Consider the following 22,591-nt stretch of genomic DNA (forward strand, 5'->3'; position numbering starts at 1 on the left):
TGGATCATCCCCGTGCACCAGCCCCAAGCATCCTGTATCCTGTATCGAACAGAGACTGGCGATTCGTTTCTTACATGATAGTATACATGTTTCAATGCTAGTATCATTTTAAAATTTCTAATGGCAACCCACTCCAGTACTGTTGCCTGGAAAGTCCCTTGGACGGAGGAGCCTGGTAGGCTGTGGTCCAACGGGTCGCAAAGAGTCGGACATGGCTGAGCGACTTCACTTTCACTTTTCACTTTCAAGCATTAGAGAAGGAAATGGCAACCCACTCCAGTGTTCTTGCCTGGAGAATCCCAGCGACGAGGGAGCCTGATGGGCTGCCGTCTATGGGGTTGCACAGAGTCGGACACAACTGAAGTGACTTAGCAGCAATAGCAGCAAACATTTATCAACACTTTCCTGGCTTTTAGCTTTTCAAAGATAACGTCTGAATATAATATGACATGATTTTTCTGTTTTGTTTTTTAAGGAACTTGGTCGTTTTTGTAGAGTATATGTTGATTAGTTTTCCTTTATCATTGCAATTCAAAATATAATGAATGGTTGTCTTTTTACTAATTTTTCTAGAATTAATAAGAACTTTGAGAACAGCTAGCCAGGAAGTTTGTCAAATCAGGAATTTGCTTTCTAAATTTTATTGTTTCCTTCACACAAGTGGGTTAATATTCATTTTTTTTCTCCTTTCTCCTCAATGCCAACCATCTATTCTTGGAAAGGTTGGATTACTGGCCTTATACTTGACATTCTAGGAGACTTTCTCAAAATGTCCTGACAATAATTGTTGCAGTTTTCCTTAGTGCATTCTTTCTAGCTTCCTAAGTGAATGAATTATGAATTTATTATTCCACTTTCAAGTACATTTTAATTTATCTGTTTTCATTTAAAAGTGTTTATACCTCAATATGATGTTATGAATCCTTGGTCTGCTATCATTCTTCTAGATGTTGCTTTATGATCTCTCCCTTTCATTTCATTGAGTTGATGTTTTCCTGTACTTTTTAAAGAATATTAATCTCTCTAAATATTTTTCCTTCATTTGATTAATTGTGGGAAGCTTTCCTACTATTCTATAATAATTACTTTTCTCTTCTTTTTTCAAAATATATTTCACATTTTATATTTTTAATATCCTTTTAGTGATTACTTATAAAATATATGTCCAAATAGACCCAATATTTGCCAAGGAAGAAAATCTGGGACTTTTCCTTTGCTATTGCAACTATTCATCTGGAAGCTTGAAGCATCCTACCCTCCAGTCTACAGCCTGAGAAGGATAAATACATCTCTTAACAAAAAGCCTGACATCTTCAGTACCTTTATATAGGACAACTCTCCCTAGACTTGGGTGCTATGCTTCAGTAAGGCCTGCCATTTAGATATCTTAATTTGAAAATATATTGCTCTTGGCTCCTCCGGATTTTGTTTTTGCCTATAAATCTTAGGTGTTGGAACTATAACTCCTAAAATAAAACCATGGCCCACAGCCTCTACTCAGCATCCTGACAGACTGAATATGATTAAAGAAGTCTCAGAAAGTTTATGAAAAGGTATGAATTGATAAGGATGAAAAGTACAATTTATTTCTAGTTTCCCAAGTTTTATAGCTGGTAAAATAAAGCATCTGTAAGCCTGTAAGCAGTAATCTGCTGGGAAGGCTGGAGCCTTCTTATCTCCTACCAGGCAAACCATCCTTACCTGATAAACACAGTGTAACATCTACAAGGCACCAGTGACCTTCTTTGAGATGTCTCCAACTGTTTATCACCTATTGATAAATCTTCAAAGATTTTAGAAATTGGTAGGTTTTGAGTCTTTATTTTCATTCATTTAATTGTTAATTTTCATCTGTGCTCTGTTTTCCCTGCCAAACAGGTGTTTTATAGGCATATTGAGAAATTACATACTAGGAAGTCATAGGGCTTCCCAGGTAGCTCAGTGGATAAAGAGCTGCCTGGGACTGTAGAAGAGGCAGGAGACATGGGATCAATTCCTGATTTAGGAAGATTCCCCTGGAGGAGAGTATGACAACCCCCTCCAGTATTCTTGCCAGAAGAATCCCAAGAACAGAGGAGCCTGAGCAGCTACATTTCATAGGGCTGCAAAAAATCAGACATGATTGAAGTGACTGAGCACACACATAGACAGGAACTCATGAGAATACATTGCAATCTACTGATTAAGTTTCATTTCCTGAAATTTTTGATAACACCAGATCAAAGCCATTTTCTTTGTTTTATATTAGCTGACAAAGTGTCACTGATATTAGCTCTCCAAAACATAGGCAGCACAATATATATTATCATATATTTCTAAATAGGTAATTTAGTAAGCAACTTTCAAGGTAAGCTCAAAAGTTGAAAGGTCTATTTAAAGAGAGTTTTCACTAGAGATAATCATTCACCTATTTAAAAAATGTATCAGTAATACGCCAAATACCAAGTTTTTTCTTTAAGACTCACTTAAAATTGAAATATCCATAGAAATCCATGTGTGGTAAATCACATCTTCTAGTATCTTACAATATTATGCAATGATCAGTTTCTATTCAATATTTCTTCAATATTTTCACATCTGATGACTATTCATATACTTTAAAAGACATCAATGAGTCTGACTCACAATTTTATTCATTAATGTGTCTCCATAGACTAGAAAGACTTCCCTGTGGCTCAGATGGTAAACAGTTCGCCTGCAATTCAGGACACCTTGGTTCAATTCCTGAATCAGCAAGATCCCCTGGAGAAGAGAATGGCAACCCACTCCAATATTCTTGCCTGGAGAACTCCATGGACAGAGGAGCCTGGTTGGCTACAGACCATGGAGTCGTAATCAGACACAAACAAGAGACTTTCACTCATTCACTCACTCACTCACAGACTAGAAATGTGCTCAGTAGGGACTTGTTGAGAGAATGCTTCCAAGACTACAAGGGCAACATTATGAAATTAGTCTCATTAGGTCAGTGGTAGACAAAAGTGCTTTGCTAACTGATAGATGACTCAATTTCTGGGGGGAAGCTCCAAAGTGAAAATTATTTCATTATAATTTCAAGGCATAATTTGCCTTTATTCACTATGCTAACATTTTTAGTGATGGTTCAAGAGCAATGGTGGGTAAAGTTCTGACAGTGGCACCAAACTATGCTCTTGAAATAAAAATGCCAGTTTCACCTTCTAAATGCCCCTGATGAAACAGGAGTGTCACTAAGTTTATTCAACTTAGACACTTATTTACACATCTATTTTAATGTCCATTGTGATAAAATAAGAAGAAAGCACAAAATACATAAAGTATTTTCCTGTAACACCATTATTCTAAAAATGACTAACAGATAAATGGATTATTCAGATTTGTTATTTTGGAGACTGTATATTAAAATATATACATAATAATAAAATGTCAATCAGTTCAGTTCAGTTCAGTTCAGTGGCTCATTCATGTTCGACTCTTTGCGACCCCATGAACTGCAGCACGCCAGGCCCCCTGTCCATCACTAACTCCCGGAGTTCTCTCAAACTCACATCCATAGAGTCAGTGATGCCATCCAGCCATCTCATTCTTTGTCATCCCCTTCTCCTCCTGCCCTCAATCCCTTCCAGCATCATAGTCTTATCCAATGTGTCAACTCTTCGCATGAGGTGGCCAAATTACTGGAGTTTCAGCTTCAGCATCAGTCCTTCCAAAGAACACCCAGGGCTGATCTTTAGAATGGACTGGTTTGATCTCCTTGCAGTCCAAAGGACTCTAAGGGTCTTCTCCAATACCACAGTTCAAAAGCATCAATTCTTCGGTGCTCAGTTTTCTTCACAGTCCAACTCTCACATCCATACATGCCTGCTGGAAAAACCATAGCCTTGACTAGATAGACCTTTGTTGGCAAAGTAATGTCTCTGCTTTTGAATATGCTATCTAGGTTGGTCACAACTTTCCTTCCAAGGAGTAAGCATCTTTTAATTTCATGCCTACCATCACCATCTGCAGGGATTTTGGAGCCCCCAAAAATAAAATCTGACACTGTTTTCACTATTCCCCCATCTATTTCCCATGAAGTGATGGGACCAGATGCCATGATCTTTGTTTTCTGAATGTTGAGTTTTAAGCCAACTTTTTCTCTCTCCTCTTTCACTTTCATCAAGAGGCTTTTTAGTTCCTCTTCACTTTCTGCCATAAGGGTGGTGTCATCTGCATATCTGAGGTTATTGAGATTTCTCCCAGCAATCTGGATTCCAGCTTGTGCTTCATCCAGCTCAGTGTTTCTCATTATGTATTCTGCATATAAGTTAAATAAGCAGGGTGACAATATACAGCCTTGATGTATTCCTTTTCCTATTTGGAACCAGTCTGTTGTTTCATGTCCAGTTCTAACTGTTGCTTCCTAACCTTCATATACGTTTCTCAAGAGCCAGGTCAAGTGTCAGTAATTAATGAAAATGAAAGAAAAGCTAGAACAATATACAAATATAAAATATGTATATGCTAAAGATAAAATTTCATGTAAATAATATTTAATATCTGGTTAAAACCAATAAAATGGTTATTTGTAAATACTTTTATAAATTTGAAAATAACTTAAGGTCCAGAATAGATGTCTGCTTATCAGAATTATGGAATATTAAAGCTATTATACAACCCTGTGAAATGAAAATGTAATTACAAGCTTCTTGATAGAAAAAGATTAATAAAAATATTTAGTAACAAATACAGACTATAGAACAGAGTGTGTTGAGATGCCAATAGTATATCAATACAAAATCATGGGAAAAAACCTGAAAGAGTTTATACAAAATGATGTGTACCTTGTGTGGTTAAATTTAGGGTGATTTTTTCCCCCATTTTATATTCCTTATCTATATTTCCTAATTAATTTTTGAATATAACAAATGACTGAGTCTTGAATAGGAAGTATGTAGGGTAAACAGAAGAATAAACCTTCAATTAGTTTAAATCTAATCTCCTAAACCTTGTGAATTTTAGCAGTTGAAGAGAGAATATGGCAGCAAAAATTTGGTGATTTTGAGGTATAAATCCTAATGTGCTCATTGAAAATCTTATTGGACTCTGCTTTAGTGATGAAGGTGGTGGTAGTGGGGCTTAATTTTAATCCATCACATGATTAGCTAATGCTTTAACTGGTGAAAATGGTTTTACTATTTTCCTCTGCTAGGAAAGTGGTTATCAAATGCATTGCTTTTGAACTGTGGTGTTGGAGAAGACTCTTGAGAGTCCCTTGGACTGCAAGGAGATCCAACCAGTCCATTCTGAAGGAGATCAGCCCTGGGATTTCTTTGGAAGGAATGATGCTAAAGCTGAAGCTCCAGTACTTTGGCCACCTCATGCGAAGAGTTGACTCATTGGAAAAGACCCTGATGCTGGGAGGGATTGGGGGCAGGAGGAGAAGGGGACGACAGAGGATGAGATGGCTGGATGGCATCACTGACTCGATGGACGTGAGTCTGAGTGAACTCCAGGAATTGGTGATGGACAGGGAGGCCTGGCGTGCTGTGGATTCATGGGGTCCAAAAGAATCGGACACGACTGAGCAACTGAACTGAACTGAATGAATGGAAGAATGACACTCATAAAGACAGGTCAGCTGATCAACCGGTAAGAGTTTTCTGAATGCTTATTAGATGTTCAATTCTTTACTACAAAATCATTCTTTTTCTTAAACCCAAGAGGAGGGATGCCCTAAAATTGCAAAAAATACTTGTGTTAAGTGCTGGGCAGCATAAAATATGAAGAGAGATCAAACAACTATTTTTCTGTAATGACCATTCTGTGCTTTAAAGGTAATGTGGTTTGCAAAGATTATTTTCCCCAAGTTTCACAATGGCATGTATTAATGAGTATAATTTCTGTCAACTGCTAAAATAATCTCTATGACTTTATGTATTTCTTAGTAAAATGCATTATTCTACAGAAGAATTATATTGTTTAAGGGATATTTACTCAGATATGTTGTCTCTGTTTCTTTAGATAATTCTAGCTATGTCATTAAAAAAAAAAAAAAAAGATATGGTGCCCACTCAAACATATGAATAGCAATAAAGGAAAAAAGCAAGTATTTACAAAAAATATAATTATTTAAACACAAATTGCATTTTCAGTGTTACTGCTCACATTTGGATGGCATTTGTTTTACAGATACATACAAGAAAGTTCAATTGGTCTGCTTCTCCTTATGACTTTATATAGCCTGATAAGAGTGAAAAATAATGGTGCTGCTGAGAGATACTATGCCTAAAGTGATCACACCTCTCAAAGCATTAATGAGAAATATGATCAGCATATGGACAGTTTGATTGAAACCGAGGTAGCACCATCACTCTATTTATGCCAACCTTCCAGATTCAGCTAAACCAACATGATATTCCAACCTGCTTTATGGATACTTTACATTAACACTGAAATCACATTTTTAAAAAGTAAGTGGCAAAAAGGTTTGTGCTCAGATCCCTTCTTTGTCCTCAGTCCCTCCTTTGTCCATTATTCCCTAAAACAATACAGTTAGTAAGGAGTGGTTAAAATGACAATATCTGTTTTCACCTTAACATAGAAACCATTCACCTGTAACTGATCTAACTTGGGCAATCATGAGCAGGCTTGGATCAGAAAGGTTAAGAAAGATAAATATATTTTTTGTGACAAATAGTACTTTCCTTGCAAGAGGCAAGGAAAAGACTGAATGACAAATAAAATGTTCAGCAATTATGTGAACTGTAACCCTTCACAGTCAGAAACTCTGATGACAAGCTTTCATATCCCAAGGGCTTGTCTCAGTCAAGAAGAAGATAGTGAACAGACAGATCAAAATTAGAGCTCAGCTAATTAGGTGCAACCATTTGACTAATTAAGGAGCATATCTTGAGGGCAATCAATATAGAGATGGAAATAAAAGAAAGGTGATTTCTTTTCCTCAATTCAGTTCAGTTCAGTCGCTCAGTCATGTCTGACTCTTTGCAACCCCATGAATCGCAGCACGCCAGTCCTCCCTGTCCATCACTTTTCCTATTTAATAGTAAATTTATTATTTGAGAAAAACTATTTCTAAAGATAAACAAAACTATAAAATTGCAGTGTATATGGGAGAACAATGTTTTAAAAAAATTAGTCATTTTAAATAGCAATGCTGATTGACCATTGGAACATCTTCAAAGAGTAAGGGGTACACGGAACAAGAAGACAGGATATGGAACACGACGATTTTTGAAAATCAGCTCCTAATATAGGAAAGTTATGACAGGCAGAATAATGTATTAGAAAGTGCAAAATCTAAAAGTTAAGAAACCAGTATGCCATTATTCTAAGCTGTGCTGCTATTCATTCTGGGAATTTAGCCAAGAATTTCATTTTGTTGAGTGTCAGAGACTTCCTCTACAGTGTCAGCTGGTGGGAGTAGATAACTTGTCCCTTCTCCAGGTGATCATCCTGACCCAGGAATTGAACCAGGGACTCCTGCATGGCAGGCAGATTTTTTACTGTCTGAGCCACTAAGGATCCTGGTGACTTAATGACCTCTGCTTTACTTACTTTATGCATGAATATTTTTATCAATAAAATAAGAATATTTTTCTCTGATTAAATTAGTACTAAGCAAAATAATTTTTGAATTATTTGGATAAAAGTACTTTAAAAGTTCAGTAATTGTAAAATGCAATTCAACATTTAATTTATATAACATGGACTTTAAGGTTTATAGCACAGAAACACAGTATGAGAAGATAAGAAACAGCCTTGCAAACAAGTAAATTTTGCACAAGGCCACTGCAATTTAAACTTTTAAATGAAGTTCAGATCCTCCCACTTACAAGCAATATTCATTAAAGATATGTACTTTATGTTAGAACTTATAATAATCATAAAAATAAAAGAATATGAATAAAATGGGTTACAAACTACATCAACTTGGTACATCACATGACTCTATGTCATATTAAAGTACATTTAAACAATTGTTAGGAGACAAAAAGCTAAACAATGGCTTTCTTCTAAGTTTCATAGTTTTGCCAAAGATTTTTTTGAAAGATTGATTTAGAGTAGCTAAATACCCAATTTATTAAGAGTATCTAATATTTAATTGATAATAATCCCCTAAAATACTCTTCTAAGCAGAACTTACTTATCATATGCTTTCTATAAAATGTGAAAATTATCATAAGTATAGAGGTTATTATAAATTCCAACTAAAGAACTCTTACTTGTACATTTAAAGCTAAGTTAATTGATTCAAATATAAGTTTCTGAGAAATACTTTCACTGTTACAAGAAGAATCTTAAATTTCTCTGCAGCAGATAAAAAATACATGCTACAGAAAGCTCATTCACACTGAAGGGGTATCTTAATGTCATATATCAGGCAGTTTTGCATCATTGTTAAGAGTTCACTCTCTAGAGTCAGATTGTTGGCTGAAACTTTAGCTCTAATATTTAATGCTATCTGATCTTGGATTAATTATAAAACCTCTTGGTCTTAATTTCTTCAGATGATGTATGTGCATGCATGCTCAGTTATGTCTAAATCCATGCTACTCCATGGACTGTATCCAACCAGTTTCTTCTGTCCATGGAATTTTTCAGGCAAGAATACTGGAGTGGGTTGTCATTTCCTATGTCAGGGGCTCTTCCTGACCCAGGGATTGAACCTGCATCTCTAGTGTCTACAGCACTGAGTCAGATTTTTTACCACTGCACTACCTGGAAAGCCTCTTATTATGATAGTACTATTGCATAATTCTGTAATAGTTTGCTTCCCTGATAGCTCAGTTGGTAAACAATCCACCTGCAATGTAGGAGAACCCAGATCAGTTCCTGGGTTGGGAAGATCCACTGCAGAAGGGAAAGGCTACCCACTTCAGTATTCCGGCCTGGAGAATTCCACGGACTGTGTAATCCACCAGGTCACAAAGAGTCTGACACAACTGAGCAACTTTCATTTTCACTGTAACAAAGTACTACAAATTGGGTGGTTTAGAATAATAAGTGTCTTGTATCGTAGTTCTAGAGGCTAGAAGTCTGAAACAAGGTATAGCAGGGCTATGTTCCTTCTAAACTCTAGCAAACCACCTGCTTTGAGCCTCTCTGGTAGTTTCTTGTAATTCTTTGATTGTGGCCGCATAAAGCCAGTCTGCACCAGGTGGTCTCCCTGTGTTCACGCAGGCATATCTTCTCATGGCATTTTTTGTTTGCCTTGTTTTTTTTAATAAGGACACCAGTCATCATTAGATCAGGGGCCCATCCTACTCCAGAATGATCTCATTTAAACTTGACTTATTCCATCTGCAACACCTACTTCAAAATAAGGTCACATTTTGTAATACGGAAGATTAACTCTTTAATCAATGAATCTGGTCACTGTGTGCACGATTCAACCTATAACAAACCCAAGGAGGTGTTTGTGATTTGTAAAGCATAAGGTGCTGACTTGTATAGGATAACAGCAGCACATGAAAGTGGTTTTTTTTAGAACACTCAGCCTTGAAAAAAATATAAGCAAACCAGTAATCCCCTTAGAGTATCATAGATCAAAGTTATGGAATCCAAAAATAAAACATGAGAAAAACATGCTATTTTTTTTTCAATCTCTATGAAAATTACCATAATCTAAAATACAGTTATTATTTTTTTTATCTACACTACACCTCTTGTTATCTCCCTACTTTTACCCACATAGTGTTTCCTACATAAAAAGCATTGAGAATACTATTTTTAAACAGAAATCAAACCTTGACTACCGAAACTCACACAATGGCTTCTTGCCACCCTAAGAAATAATTCAGGCTTTCTGTCATGTTCTACAGGCACTTTGTGAAATGTCCTTACATCTCCAACCTTATCTCATATTTTTACTAAAAGCATACTGACTTCATCTCTGTTACTCAAAAATACTCTTGTTACTTTGTGGATGTCTCTGCCAGAACCTTGCTTGAGAAGTTTTTTTTACTATAGTCTTTGCATAACTGACTTCTCAACTCTCAGATATTAGCTCAAATGTCCAATCTAATAGGCATTGTTCTTAGAGTTATAATGATAGCAAGAGATGGCATTTATTGACTGTATATTAGTACTCAAGCAGCTCCGCATGCTCTATTTTAACTAAACCTCACAGCATGATACGTTAGGTTAGATCTTATTGTCACAACTGAGGCATCATTAGGTTATGAATTTAACCAAGTTCCATGATATATCCTGTACTCAAACCCAACTTTTCTGAAGCAAAGCTTATGTAGTATTAATGACTACTAGATACTAATTCTCAATTACAAAAGAAAGTTAGTTTGGTATCGTTTCATTGGACAACATGCCAGAGATTCTGAAAAACTAGTACAAAAATTCCAAATTATAAAGTTGGCTTAAAGCTCAACATTCAGAAAACAAAGATCATGGCATCTGGTCCCATCACTTCATGGGAAACAGATGGGGAAACAAGGGAAACAGTGTCAGACTTTATTTTGGGAGGCTCCAAATCATTGCAGATGGTGATTGCCACCATGAAATTAAAAGATGCTTACTCCTTGGAAGGGAAGTTATGACCAATCTAGATAGCATATTCAAAAGCAGAGACATTACTTTGCAAACAAAGGTCCATCTAGTTAAGGCTATCCTTTTTCCAGTGGTCATGTATAAATGTGAGAGTTGGACTGTGAAGAAAGCTGAGCACCGAAGAATTGATGCTTTTGAATTGCGGTGTTGGAGAAGACTTTTAAGAGTCCCTTGGACTGCAAGGAGATCCAACCATTCCATTCTGAAGGAGATCAGCGCTGGGATTTCTTTGGAAGGAATGATGCTAAAGCTGAAACTCCAGTACTTTGGCCACCTCATGAGAAGAGTGACTCATTGGAAAAGACTCTGATGCTGGGAGGGATTGGGGGCGGGAGAAGAAGGGCACAACAGAGGATGAGATGGCTGGATGGCATCACTGACTCGATGGACGTGAGTTTGAGTGAACTCTGGGAGTTGGTGATGGACAGGGAGGCCTGGCGTGCTGCAATTCATGGGGTCGCAAAGAGTCGAATACGACTGAGTGACTGAACTGAAGGAACTGAACTGAGGGCCTTTAAGTGTAGAAGTAGATAATTTTATGTACTTCAGTAATTTTAAAGATTTCATATTTAAAAGAATGCAATAACATTCATCATCATATCCTTAAGCATTAAAAATAATTTCCACTAGGAAATTCTTTCCATAAAGGCATAAAATATTGCAATCAATTTTAGAAAAAAATGCCCATGTTAAAGTGAATGTTAAATTTGGTGCTTAAAGGAAAATGTTTCAGACACTTGATAGTTATTCCATTACTTGATTTTATTTTTTTAAAGAAGTGAATGAAAAATTTGCCAGTTGCCATTCAACTTGCTTTTTCAATGTGTTTCCTGTAAAGTGAATCATTCACAACAAAGTCCAGATGTGAGAAATGTCAGGGAGAAAAAATTCAGATTCAACATTTATAACTGAAAGTAAAGCAACTTTATTTTCTGCCGGGGTCCAGCCCCGGTGGATCCAGAGAATTCGAAGGGTGGATGTCGTTGGCATGGAAAGACTTGTTTATTGATTGATATGATTAGATTAAAAAACTATAGTGTAGTAAAAAGATTAAGTGGAGGAAGAGGGCTGAATAGCTTGGTTTACGCGGAAGACCAATAAAATTCCAGACAAGGAATTTGCACCATCTACGTTGGGCCACCGGCGCCCCCTTGAATATCTAAGGGTGCCTCGCCTTAAGCTCCCTTTTGCGCGGGTCTTAACAGCCAGGGCAAGTAAGTAGACCTGGCGAGCCTCCGCACCCCAGATGGAAATTCAGCCTGAAATTAAAGTAAAGAGCAGAAGGAGGGAAAGGGAGAGAAGAAGAGAGAGAGAGACACGGGGGAGCCAGATTCCCAAGAAAACAGGCCGAGAGACTAGTTCGAGAAGCTGGTCCGAGAAGCTGGTCCCATCCTTTATTGTTCAGAAGGCCTTTTATACTTTTGATAAAACATGGAGATCAATGGGTAACACAAAATTATGTAGCGTTTGCAACCCAGATTCTTTCCGTATATCATTTTGTATACAAAAGGTCTCAGGTGATTTACATTATCTTCTGGCCAAGAGGCTTGTTAACACTTTTTGGCTCTCTTCCTTAATGAATGTTAATTTTGTTTCCCCTGAAGTGTTTTTCTTTAATCTACTTCTCCTTAAAGCGCTAAAGTTACATCTCTATAGAACAAAGGTGCAGTGGGTTATAACAAAGAAGGTACTTAACTCAAAGATCTAATGTTGCTAATACCAGGTCTACTACTTGTTTTTCTATATACCAACTATATCTAAAAATAAAGGATATGAAAATTCAGCAGCAAGCATTGACTCAACAAATGAAACTTTTAATCAGTCCTATTCTAAAGATTTTGACTCTTCGGAAGCCCCTACATTCCTAGGATGTTTTAAGCTTCCTGTGTCAGGAGGCCTCAATCACACACGCAGTTGTATGAGTCCTGCAGGCAGGCTAGAAAGCCATCAGAGGGTTATTTGGATTGAAACACTCTTTCAAATGCAGAAGACTAAAGCTCTGAATTGACTTTCTCCAGAGAATGTCAGAAGAGTGGAAAAGCAGAGCACGAAAACCGGCAGATTTTTGGGGGGTACATGCTTAGGAATTTCCAGAGGGGCCCCTGAAGTCTGAGCACGCCTTGCGTATGTCAGCTTCCTTCCTCATGACCTTGTCACGGGCGGGATTCCTCACACTGGCTCCTGACAATTTTCTTTTTTGAAAAAGGCATAAAATGTGGTTAACATTTGACTCTAAGTATTGCTTATAAATAAATACATATCAAGGCAGTAATTTGATACGCTGCTGCTGCTGCTAAGTCGCTTCAGTCGCGTCCAACTCTGTGCGACCCCATAGATAGCAGCCCATCAGGCTCCCCTCGTCCCTGGGATTCTCCAGGCAAGAATACTGGAGTGGGTTGGCATTTCCTTCTCCAATGCATGAAGGTGAAAAGTGAAAGTGAAGTCCCTTAGTCGTGTCCGACGCTACTTCAAATACAGCTAACGAGACAGCAACAAAAACCTCAATATAATCGTAAAGTACATTAATGTCACTGATCGTTGGTATATGATAAAGATGAATAACTAATTATGGTTAATATACAAATAGAATTTTAAAGCACTAATTAACACAAATGTGTGGGAAACATAATGAAGAGCACATTATTTGTTAATGACTACAGAACTTATCACAAGACTATTTTCTCAACACATTTCTGCATGAGTTCCAAAAGTTAGAACCAATCCTACAGTATGCCATTTTAACCATACCAAGAATCTTTGAAATTTGTAACCAAATCATATTGATGGAACTGGTTAACCTTCTATAAACTATAAATGTAGCTCTAAAATTTCATAGGCATCTAAGGTAAAGATGGAAGGGTGGCTACTTGTTTTTCTTCTAATAAAATTATGTTAATTAATTTTATTTCAGAAGTCATTTTCTTATCCTTAAAGCATATCAATTACTAAACCATACTCTTCTTTGCAACCATTTGTAAAGAAATTTCAAAATAGGGCTCTTTCTAAGGAATATGTTTAGTCCTAATGAAATTTCCTGGAAATTTCTTAGTAGACATAACCATAGCCTAGCTTTTCAGAAATATATAATGCTGGAAATGCTACAGAGCTCCTATCTTGCCAAATAGGCGTTAGAAATATGAAGATAGATCTAAACCAATTCAGATTTCTATTTTAACTGGCACAGCTGAAATAGTAATAACCTGGGTTTTCAATTGAAGTAATAAGGTTTTACGAATATATTTATGACCAGAGAATCTACTGTCAATTTTGTTTTCTCTTGGTCTTTCCTAACAACTTTATTGTAATAAGATTGCAATGACCTTTATTTAGATTAAAGTCATCAGGGAGTTGAAGCTGGTGAGAATTTTGCAGTCTTTTAAAATGGGAATCCTTACTTTTTATTGAAAAGCCCCATGGGCAAATCATGGAAAACAAATGTAATTTTGAAAACTATTTCATTGATGGAATTTTAATGACAATGTTTGATATCTATTTGAAGAAAGTGTCTCACAGAGTCAGACACGACTCGACTGAAGTGACGTAGTAGCAGCAGCAGCAGCAGTCAGCACATCTGCTCAGCTCGTGAAAGTCAGAAGGGAAGGGCAGAACAACAGTTTCCAGTTCCAGAGAAGGTCATAAGGGACTAAAAAGAATGAGATTGTGAAAATGGCAGTATCAATGCTCAAAATAAATTAACTTTTTGCTGCTGCTGCTGCTGCTAAGTCGTTTTAGTCATGTCTGACTTGTGCGACCCCATAGACGGCAACCCGCCAGGGTCCCCCATCCCTGGAATTCTACAGGCAAGAATACTTGAGTGGGTTGCCAGTTCCTTCTTAGTGGCATACAATACCATCATTATCGATGTAGGTAGACAGATGTGGGTTGCACAGCAAAGCTGAATTCTGAAACATCTATTTTTTCTGGATAATTTCTTCTCCAGTGCTGGAATCCTTACAAGGCTTGGTACAGGATATCTTGGTGAACAGTCACACCTATGCTCTCCAAAATGAAATTTATTCATCTTTATATTTCCTTGCTTGGTTGGGACTAGGGAAATATAACTGAATAAAACTAATCCATAGCTCAAAGTTTTTATAGATAAATGACATCAAGAATACCTTCCAAACTGGATACTGACAATTGGGGTAAAAAAGGAATACTCAGGGACTATGGTGGTGGCTCATGCTCAGTAGTGTCCAACTCTTTGCGACCCTGTGTTCTGTAGCCTCCAGGCTCTTCTGTCCAGGGGATTTACAAGGCAAGAATACTGGAGTGGGTTGCCATTCACTTCTCTAGGGGAGCTTCCTGACCCAGGAATCAAACTCAGGTCTTCTGAATTACAGACAGATTCTTTACCACTGAGCCACCTGGGAAGCACTATAGAACTGTTTAAATTGCAAATTGCATGAAATAACCCTGAATCAGTCAGATTTAAACATCTCAATTAGGCAGCAGAATACTATTACCTCTCACAGACATTTCAGAGAAGCTTATCAAATGAGTATAAACCTACTCAGAACTAGAATACAGCTCCCTTCAACATTCATCCCTATCTATGCCTGAAATTTAAGGAAAGAAATTAGCTTCCTAATTATATTTAGTACATTTTATAGTTAAAATGTAGATGGGAATTAGATGGGGAAACAGTGCAAACAGTGTCAGACTTTATTTTTGAGGGGTCCAAAATCACTGCAGATGGTAATTGCAGCCATGAAATTAAAAGACGCTTACTCCTTGGAAGAAAAGTTACAACCAACCTAGATAGTATATTCAAAAGCAGAGAAATTACTTTGCCGACTAAAGTCCGTCTAGTCAAGGCTGTGGTTTTTCCTGTGGTCATGTATGGATGTGAGAGTTGGACTGTGAAGAAGGCTGAGCACCGAAGAATTGATGCTTTTGAACTGTGGTGTTGGAGAAGACTCTTGAGAGTCCCTTGGACTGCAAGGAGATCCAACCAGTCCATTCTGAAGGAGATCAGTCCTGGGTGTTCTTTGGAAGGAATGATGCTGATGCTGAAGCTGAAGCTCCAGTACTTTGGCTACCTCATGTGAAGAGTTGACTCATTGGAAAAGACTCTGATGCTGGGAGGGATTGGGGGCAGGAGGAGAAGGGGGAGACAGAGGATGAGATGGCTGGATGGCATCACTGACTCGATGGACGTGAGTCTGAGTGAACTCCGGGAGTTGGTGATGGACAGGGAGGCCTGGTGTGCTGTGATTCCTGGGGTCGCAAAGAGTAGGACATGACTGAATGACTGAACTGAACTGAACTGATAGTTAAAATTAATAAATTTGTCTTCTAATATACCAACTGATGGGAAGATGAGCTCAATTAGAATATAGTGGTTATCAGGAGAGTAATTTATTATGGATAATCTGCAGTGTGGATATTATAGTGTCAGATACAAATTTTATTTAATATTGTTGAGTGATGCTTGCCAGCTTAAGCAAAAGATCATTTTTAGTGAGTAAAAGAACATTCATATTTTTCTGTAAATGTCTTTGTTTTCAATGTTTAGTTTAGATTTAAAAAATTTAAAAATGGTCTAGTTTGTTGTCAATGCAGTTTTCTTTATCTGAGTAGAACAAGTAAGCATCAATGTTAACATTAGAAGTATTGATTAAAAAATAACTTCAGTTTGGACATACTAATAGACCACCATCCCAAATACTATATTGGTCATCTGATATATGATGTAAGAGGCACGTACTCTTTCTCTAGATGGAAAAATGTTACAAATTGGGCCAGAAAAAAAACAAAGATCCTCATCAGAATTACATTCTCAAGACTAAGAAAGCAGGCAATCTGATTTCAATTAATTATTTAATGTCTTTATCCTCATTAGTGCCTCTCATGTCAAGTGTACTTTTGAAATAATCTTCAATGAAAGAATAATTCCTGACGATAATACCTGAGGAATTCAGCCCTGTCAAATAAGCTACTTGCTTTTACCTATCCATATTGAGCAAGTACTCTGTGCAAAGAGATGCTATATATTTGGTGAAAGAAGGCATATAAAACCATAAGACCCACGTCCAAAGAGTAAAAATTTACTGCAGTTGGTAAGGAGAGGCAAAACACCAGTAAGGACAGGAGTTTTAGAGAATATGCTCTAGGGCAGCACTTAAGACAGAATGTGAGAACCTCCTTGCTGGAGGTCAAAGTCAAGAATGCACCCTCTAGCTCCAGAAACCTACCAAGACTGAAGAACAGAACATGGACAAAAGTGTTTGGTTCCCTCACAGATGTATTCAGTAAAACCTAAAAAATAAAAATAGTGAATAAGAGGATTGTTGTGTGCTTATGCCATAAATTTAGGACTAATCATTGCAAGTTAGATATAGAGGGACAAAACGCTTTTTGGTACACATGTCAGCAATATTTGGGTTTTGTCAATTATTTCAAGTTTTAAAAATATAAAGCAAGTTTACATTGTACAATAAAAATACTATTTAAAAAAAGTAATCACAATTAAATCAGTTCTTAAATGGTCAGGGACCTGGAAGAAAATAGTTCATTCAAGCACAGTATAATTTTAAAAAGACAGTTAAAAAGTAATCCAGGAAAATGACACAACTCTCTGCTTTCAATCTCTACTTTAGGCTAGGCATTCTAGTAATTTGTCTCTATGCAAATGTGTATTTATTACACATGTATGGCTGTAAATGTATACATGTGCGCACATGAATATGAATATAACAGACACATGACAAGTGCAATAGTCTTGCAGCGTATATATGTATACTCACACACACACACACACACACACACACACACATGTGTACTCATGGTAGACATATTGCCATACTGTCTAATTTTAAGATAGGAGCACCCAGAATACCTAATAAGTGAGGTCAACATTTTTTTCAGATTCTTACAACTAATAAAATATTGATTTTCTCACATCCCCTAACCTCATTGTACCCTGTTGTTAGGCAACTTTGCTTATTTTTGTGATTTGCAGTTGTCTATGTGTTTTTCTGTCTCCTCTATAAAACTACAAATTCCTCAGGAACCGCTTGATCCTATTCACCTCTGCATCCCTTATGCTCAATTCTTTGTGAAGAGCAGACTCTGGCAAATTTCCCTTGTAGCCAAAGTTGGTCAACTATATATATATATTTAAAAAATTGTTTTCCTGTTTTACCTGTCTAGGGGTGCCTCTGGCAAAGTGTTACAAACTGGTTGTCTTCAAACACAGAATTTTTTCACTCCGTGGAAGCTAGAAGACTGAAATCAAAGTGTCAGCAGGGCCATGCTCCCTCTGAAGGCTTTAAGGAAGAATTCTTCCTTGCCTCTTCCAGCCTCTTCCACAAACTGCAGCCATTCCTTTGTTTGTGGCAGCGTAACTCCAGTCTGCCTACATCTTCACATTGCCTTCTTTATGTTTGTGTTCTTTCCTCTTATAAGGATATCAGTCATTGGATTTAAGCCACTCTAAATCCAGGAGGCTCTTATCTCCAGGTCCTTAACTAATTATAGCTATGAAGTCTTTAATTCCAAATATGGTCACATTCTGAGGTTTTGGATGGACATAAATTTGGAGAGGACACTATTCAATCCAGTACACCTGTAAATCAGACATTTCTATAATACAGTCAATAAGTACATCATTTCTTCATCCAGAAAATACTTACAGAACTTACTATAACTCAGATGAAAGAAAATATCAACAAATCAAACAAATTCTCTGTCTTCAAGGTGCTGCTCACTTTTTATTGGGATTTAGAGAGCGGCAAATATAAATAGATAATAGATAGCAGAATTGATACATACACATGGAAATATACAAAATAAATAGATATGGAGACACAGATAGAGTTAGATGATCAATGTAATGAAGAAAAATAGAACAAGATAACGAAAATTAACATTACATCATTAAGGTTCTACTTTTATTTGCATTAACAAAATCTATATAAGCCTCTATGTCATATTTTGAATAGGAGTCTATTTAGCCTAGGGCTTTCCTGGTGACTCAGATGGTAAAGATTCTGCTTACAATGCAGGAGATCTGGATTTAATCTCCAAGATCCCTTAGAGAAAGAAATGGCTACCCACTGCAGTATTCTTGCCTGGAGAGTTCCATGGTCTGAGGAGCCTGGCTGGCTACAGTCCATGGGGTCTCAAAGAGTCGGATGTGACTGAGTGACTAACACTTTAATTATTGTCTTTATAGCTTAAATAGCTTTTTAAGATAAATTATTTTCATTCTCAAAACTTTTAGTGCAATGAGTTATGGTAGATATGTTGTAGAATTATAAATTTACATGCTATGGTTAGTGTCTTTCATAAAAAGAAGTAGATAATAAAAATCTTAAAGAAATCTAATTCAAACAGAAAAGAGTAACTAAGTGCAATAGAGATAAATTTACCTTTTCATAACTATGATGCTGAGATTTGATCCTGTCACTTAAAAATGGGAACAGAATGGATCATTTAGTAGATAGTCATGAAAATTAAATGAGATAATGTATGTGAGGGTGGTAACCTGGCACATTATCTGGAACAGTCCAAGTTTTAAATTAATGTTAGTTGAATCTAAACGAGCCTTTAATTACTATTTCTCATAATATTCATCATAAAATTATAACATAGTCTTTGCCTTCATCATATAACTATTGACTCATTTATTGTAATTGAAATGAATTTATGGCCTCATCTGAGTTCATAATAAGAGAGTTTATTAAGGAAACTCTAAGAAGTTAGAAAAATAAACTTTACTGTTAAAGGGAACTTTTCAGCCCCCTTTAAACTATTTTAACCCATTGAATTTAAATCTTTTAACTATCTAATTGTACTCCTCTTAAGTTAACTTTAACAAGTTAAATGGGCTTCCCCAGTGGCTCAGCAGTAAAGAATTAGCTTTCAGTGCAGGAGACACGGGTTTGACTCCTGGCTGTGGAAGATCCCCTAGAGAAAGAAATGGCAACCCACTCCAGTATTCTTGTCTGGAAAATTCTATGGACAGAGGAGCCTGGAGGGCTACAGTTCATGGGATCACAAGAGTCGGACATGACTTAACTACCAACCAACCAACATAAGTTAAACATATTATAAGGTAAATTATTTTAATGCAATAGACATAGTTTTACCATGTCTATCAATCCAGGAAATTAATCCAACTTACAAATGTCATGGGTTTCTTCCTCTGATTGAAGAAAGAAAGACAGTGTTGCTTAGTTGTGTTCTACTCTTTGCGACCCCATGGACTGTAGCCTGCCAGGCTCCTCTGTCCATGGGATTCTCCAGGCAAGAATACTGGAGTGGGTTGCCATTTCCTTCTCTAGGGGGTCTTCCCAACCCAGGGATCAAACTTGGGTCTCTGGCATTGCAGACAAATTCTTTACCATCTGAGCCAATAGGGAAGCCCTCTGACGGTTCCATTCAAATTGATACTGAATAGAATCCTCAGTAGTAGCCCCATGCTATAATGAATGGTTTGTTTATGAATAAGATAGGCAATCAGAACAGGCAGTTGAGTTAATATGAGGATCAGGGGCAATGTCAATTTACCTGTAAAATTGTGTCAGTTTTAGACTGAAGACTGCTTTGATTAGAGTACAGTTTTCTCCCATTTCATCTGCTTTTGCTCTAATCAAACTAATGCCAATCTTTTTATTTTTAATTCAAGTCTATGTATTCCTCCACTTACTACTGAGAGATTTAGATGAAGTATCTGCTCCTTTTGACAGAACAAATGTGTAAGAGTACTTTCTTTAGTTTGTCATGCAGTATTTAATAATTCTCTCCTTGAATTTAGAGTTTCTTGAAATGGGCTGAAATCTAAAAATATTTCTGGCAGAAGCAGTTATACCAGACATCTTAATTATTATGTTTCCAAGGAAATGACAGGCTATGTAAGAGAAGCTGACATGTCTCCCTGCAGCTATGTGCTTTTTATATTGGAACTTTAGGCTATTATAAATTACCTGGACCTGAGACTGACATGAGCACAAAGCCTCAGATATAAACCAGCTGTCACATAATGAAGCGAGTGTTAACCCCTTAAAATTTCCCCTTTTTTTTTTTTGCCTTGCTGTATATACACTGCCAAATATAAGAATTGTAGGAGCACACAGATTTCTAAATGGGCAGTAAATGTATCTGTCTCATTTTCTTTATTTTCCTGTATACTTGCTGTTTAGTCTCCACTTTTGGAATCATTCCTAAAGACTAAATTGAACAGTAAGACAGAGTAAACTGAAGGTGAAGAGGTGGTGTCTGAGGAGTGCAGGAGGTTGGTAGTGATTCCGTGGGGTTCACGCTCCTGACAATTATTGTTTGATTCGAGTCCCTGCTTACTCTGCTGAATGCCATGTTTGCACATTAGGAAAGGAACTTGATCTTTGCACCTGCTGCCTCCTTGTTAGAAGGGAAGGGAACAGCACTTGGGTGATCTTTTGAATTAAGAAGCTGACACAATAGCTCTGTGCAGTAAATTGGACAGAGCAAATGTGTTAAACTGTTTCCTGGTGGAAAGGTATTTTGAACTGTACTGCCATACTCTTTTAGTTTTTTTTCTGAATTTGGGCCACTGCTAAGCATTATTCCAATGTCAAAATTCTCAGCCAAGTATGTTTCACAGCTAACAGTTGAAAAGGTAGTGATTAGTAATATTGTCATTCTCCAAATACAGGGAAGCATCCAATGGGGCCTACTAAACTTTGTCAGTGTTATTAAACCTCCTGGATTATGTGACTGATGTATTTAATTCATAAATTAAAAATAACAATATATGGATTTTTACAAACATATTTATAAAATGCTTCATTATCTATTGAGAGAAAACATTCCAACATTATAAATTTTAAAAGGCTTGGAGAAATCAGAAAATGAGCTAGAGTCTGATTTTGGATTTAACACTTCCTTTCTATATTACTGTGGATATGTTTGAATGTCTGTTTTTCACCAAAAACAATAAAGAAAAGACTGTAAATCCAATAAGCCAAAAATTCAGATATGGTATGCCCTGCCAAATTCATAGTGCAGTTGCAAAAATCAAATGAGAGAAAAAATGTGACAGTGGTTGAAAAACTGCACAGTGTTATAAAAATGTACATTTTTATCACCATTTCATGGGCTTTATTTTATTGTTAGAAACTGCTCATCCTCTTCTGGGAACAAAAATCAGCAAACAGCCTCGAAATGAAACAATGAATGGTGTGATTTTTTAATGTGTGCCGGCTTGATAAATCTGGTGGTGAAGGGGTCCTTCATTCACGATAGAACATCTTGTCAATCTTTCATTACAAATAAAATCCAGTGAAGAATCCATCAGGATACTGACAGAAGCTGTTAGTAGGGACTTCTGCCTATAGACAACTCAGTATGATTGATGAGTTTATAAAAGTCCACCCTCTACACTGCTTCTTTATTAGTTATTCTGTAAGGTTTTCCAAAGAATTGATATGTAATCTCATTTATATATTGTGTTTTATACAAGGCTTATCAGCATAAACCTAAGACATAAGAGAATGACATTTTCAAATAAGATGTATAACAAAGATGATACAAATATGATACTATATTCTCCTCTTGCATCAACATTAAATTTTTTTTAATTATGTACAGTATTTGGTTTTCTAACCAACATGGATGATTTCAAGTGTTGATATAACCAATGATTTAGCTACTTACTAGAGTTAATTTTACTGTTATTAATTATTTTACTGCTATTAAAATACAGGTAATAAATAGATTATAAAAATAGGGAAAATTACTATGTAGTACCATCTTGAAGTAGTTTTATCTCAGTTTTCAAATCAATTACCAGATAGGTTGCAAATTATGAAATTATATATCAATTTCAAATCTTAACAGTTTACTCGCCATAATTCATATTTTATAGCAGTTACCAGCCCACTTTTCTAAGCCAGTGCATCTATTTCCTGACTGCTTTGAGAGGGGACTTCTACTGGCTCAGCGATTCCCTCTTCTTTGTAAAACTGCCCTTGGCAAAATAGAAGTTGCTGCATCTGAGAGGTTTTGCCCATCCAAGAGAAACCCACAACCAAGGACCGACTAAAAGAGGGGACAAATTCCT

This window comes from Capricornis sumatraensis, chromosome 1, assembly GCF_032405125.1.
Source record: "Capricornis sumatraensis isolate serow.1 chromosome 1, serow.2, whole genome shotgun sequence".
Taxonomy (NCBI): Eukaryota; Metazoa; Chordata; class Mammalia; order Artiodactyla; family Bovidae; genus Capricornis; species Capricornis sumatraensis.